Source organism: Dermacentor silvarum, chromosome 5 (genome assembly GCF_013339745.2).
Source record: "Dermacentor silvarum isolate Dsil-2018 chromosome 5, BIME_Dsil_1.4, whole genome shotgun sequence".
Lineage (NCBI taxonomy): Eukaryota > Metazoa > Arthropoda > Arachnida > Ixodida > Ixodidae > Dermacentor > Dermacentor silvarum.
Window position 1 is genome coordinate 146,967,406 of NC_051158.1, and position 4,442 is coordinate 146,971,847.

Consider the following 4,442-nt stretch of genomic DNA (forward strand, 5'->3'; position numbering starts at 1 on the left):
CCGCTGCACTAATTTTGAAGAGGTTTATTGCGTGTAAAACTACCGACCTTATGCAATACACAGCCACACACAAGCACGCGCGCGCGCACACAGACAAAGCGTTCACAAAACACGCACGGACGTACGCACGCGCGCGCACAGAGACCCACATACAAGCATGCGCTAACGGTAAAGTACTCACAAAACACGCACGCACACACGCACATACGTATATAGCACTCACAAAACACGCACGAACGCACGCACGCGCAAGCAGATAGAGACGCGCATACAAGCACGGGCGCATACGCAAAACGCTCGCAAAGCAGCAACGCGCGCGCGCGCACGCACACATGCAAAGCACTCACACAACAGGCACGCGCGCACATACAAAGCGCTCACAAAACACGCACGAACGCACGCACGCGCAAGCACATAGAGACCCGCATACAAGCACGCGCGCATACGCAAAACGCTCACAATACAGCAACGCGCGCGCGCACACGCACACATACAAAACACTCAAAAACATGCACGCACGCACATACAAAGCGCTCAGAAAAAACGCACGCACGCATGCACACCTAAAGCGCTTACAAAACACGTACGCGCGCGCTCACACACACAGACGGAGAGGGAAAGATAGCCCAAAACACGCTGAAGGAAGGCGTCCGGCAAGCAGCAGCAGCAGTACGCGAGCGCGCCAGGGAGAGGCAATATTGCGCCGGTACTTTCGAAAGGCGAAGCCACTCGTCACTTCTTTTTCTACGCAATACAAAACGAACGACCGTGTTATAAGCCGCACTGAACTCGCAAGAACACCACATTTCCGATAATTCAAGCGCTCAGAAACAAAGCGGGATTATGCAGGCGCACCACGCCCGACGTGGCCACAGAAACGTTTGTCACACGGGGGCAGTCGAGGTAGCCATCTTGCCATAGTACTGCTTGCAACTGCTTTTGCGCTTACATTAGTGAATTATGCTATGGGATCACAATGATATACTTCTACAGCCAACAATAACACTTAATCAAATAAAGAAACACCAAATGAACGGACACTTGCCTGAAACTTGCCATACTGACAGTAGTATACCGACCGCCGACACCGGGCACGTTGCAACTACTCGTATCTGCTTCTGTGGTTCCATCTTCCAGCGCGTGCCAAGACCTTTAGTTGAGGTGGGGCACGATTATTACACACCGCACCGACCACGTCTCTGATTAGGCCGCATATAAAACCAATCACACGTTTAAAATTATTTCCCAGAGCACGAGACGCGGACAACGACGAAAAGAGACAATCTTTTGATCCAAGAGCCAATGAGGTGACGAAGCAGCTTCCGCCTTCCCGCCCTGCCGCGCGCCGGGTTGTCTAGGCAACGGTACAGCGTCGTAGCGTCAGTTCCGGTCGCTTCTCATTCGGGAGGGCGCAGCCGCGTAAATCGCGCTGCGCCGAACTCAGTCGAACTATAAAAATTATCTTCCGCTGCCCATTTATTCTCACAGGTTTGCTTGTCGGCGTGGTCGCCTGCTTGCTGCCACTTCGTTGTGGTCTCTAGCTGTACCGGTGAGCTGGGAGTTGGGAATACGTTTCGTAATGAGCGTTACGTTTATTTATTTTTTTGACGATGTCTGGGCTGCATGACTGTGAGTGCAGCGCACAAATCGTGACCGTGAGCGAGCCGATTAGCGCGCTTCTACAGGTACGATCAAAATACCGGCTGCGTCCGATCAAGGAGACCATGCCAGGTCAAAGCATAAAGTTTCAGCGAGATCGTGGCACGATAAGAGCGCTACATTATTGGTCGTGCCACGTGTGAGGCGCAAGCATTCAAATCACTCGTGGGCGTCTGCCAAAGGAGTGACAGTTGTGCTCTTCCGCAGTACATGTTTCGGTTTCCCATATGTCCATAGCCCGGAATTCATTACACTGAAGCAATAAGCGGCATCAGGTCTTGGCATTCAAAAACCGTTTATGAACTATATCGATGATGGGCTTCAATAATTAAGCAGGATCGTCTGACTTCCTTGGTAGAGAAGTGAATTAGCCGAATTTTTATGCCTGCGTGTCTAATTACTACCTGGAATCGTTTAAAAAGACATCTCACCGGGGTTCGCCACTTTTTTTTTTTGGCTGTTAAGGGCACCGCTAAACTCCTGCAAATTTTGCAAGTTGCTTGCGCGTTTTCATTCAACTAGTGCAGTTTGTGTTAGAAGTGTCTAATTGCACTGTAGTATCACAGCGAGCACTAAATTTAATGATTCTTCATGAAATTGCAAGTGAATGTGTGTACTATTCAAATTAATACGTTTTGGAGTGCCCGTCATACCAGCGACATCAGTATCTCAGAAAAAAATGTCATACATAGACACATGGCTCATTGCGCGGACGTATACGCGTTCTTATGGCCATATTTATGCATGCATCCTTGTGTTCAACACCCTTCAGACGTCGATTTAACACCCTTCGTTGAGCAACTTCACACCTTATGTGCGGTATACACCCTTATGATAAGGTGTTTTTAACAAAATGGGTGCAAAAAGGGTGTGCATGAGGGTGTAAATGCGGAAAACACCCATTTTAACATCCTGAAGGGTGTAAAAATGTTTAGTCTGTACCGGCTATAATGTTTATGTTTGCACCCTTCGTGCTAGGCACCTTTCGAACAGCTGGTGTTCCGCGCTTTGCCCTGGCGAAGCTTCTGGCACACCAGACATTGAAATTTGTCTCATCGACATAAATTCGGGAGAGATTTGAAGTTTGATTTTGGAGCCATTGCGCATAGTCTCTGCGGTCACGCTTCATGTTGTTCCTGTTACGATCTGCTGGTCTGGGAGTGGCAAGCTTCAGGGTGTAGCCGTGACCATCGAGCAGTCGGTCAATAGTAGACGTGCTCACTTGAAGTCCTTGGTACATTTCAGATAGTGTTGTCCGTATTTGACTGAGCGTAAATGCCGGATTTTCATCCACTATATCAGAAACAGTGCTAGCGATGTCTGGCCGAAACCTTCTTGCAGATCCTCCGCGCTTTCTTGTGTGATCCCTATCTGTAGCTGCAATGGAGCGCACAGTTTTGATGTTAATACCGAGGGTAGCTGCCAACTGCTTCAAGTTTCCTCCCCTTCTAAAGGTGTCAACAATTCTCTCTCTGTCTACTCTAGAGACTGACCTGTAGTTCACTTTCTCTTCGCCTTGTTCTTTCCGGGGTCGGCCACGCCGTCGAGAGTTTGCCCCATCCATCGCTACAGAGCAGAGGTTCTGGACGTTGCTCATGAGCCGGTATTCACGGCAAGAGCATTGGCAGCACGTGCCGATGAAAAGCTACTGCAGCACTTTGCTGAGAAACCGTCACTGCGGCCGATAATATTGTTTTCCTTAAGCCGCAACGGCCGTCTGCTGACCCATTTTCCTATACAATAGTTTCCTAAACCTTCCGCGCTGGCACTAACTTTTTTCTTGCTAATAAATAGTAAAAAAAAACATTTTCACCAAACACACTCGTCATTGAAAAAAAATTCGAGAGACATCGTGCGTACAGATGACAGTGAAAATGTGTGTACTCTGCAGCAGCGACTGTGGAAACAGTAGCTATCGTCTGCAACTAACTGACGTGTAAGCAGTCGTCTGCTTTCATCTCATTGAACTGCTTGCAGGTAACGTTCAGTTACAGAGTATATATACCGACATTTTGCTGTCGCCTGTGCGCACGACGTTTCTTTTTTTTACCATTGACTAACAAATACAGCAACAACATGGTTCGAGCATATTGTCCATGTCCTTTTGGATTTGCGCTGTCAACTGAAATCCACGCTGCAGCCGCCACCCTCCGCGCCCTTTCGCAATGGCCACATAGAAGTAGCTCAGCGAGGACACCAATACCATATGGCAGGCGTTAAAAAGAAAGTATTTTTGAATGCTAACCGCTAAAAAAGTCCCAACTCACCTACGCTCACAATCCGCCGAGCAATGTGCGCAATTACCGCAGACAAAATGTTAACTGCTTGAACGTTGTTTCACATCCAGCGCGTTTCAGAACACTTTATTGCTGATGTATTTAGGAAAAACGCAATGACGCTTTACACTTTTAGGATCGTCCTACAATAAAAGAAACTATGTCATGTACAAAAATCTGAGGTGCTGTTGTCTCTGCCATCTACCGAGCTTCAATACAATGCACCAAAGTAAGTGTGATGTGGAGCTAAAAGAAATGAGTGAATAGATAAATAAAATATGTCAAGGAAATGTGTTTAACATCGTTTTCTTTATAACATGCGTATTTACGCGATTGTAGCGTTATAGTGGTCTTTTGGTCAGTAATAAAACTGCTTAACTGCAGCAGGGTTTTACGACATATTACCGTAAGTACGCATTTTATAAGGCAGGAGTACCCTTTCGAAGTTACTAACGGGCACAGTTCTGAAGTACTATTTTTTATAGCGTAAGTATTCTATTGGCGAGT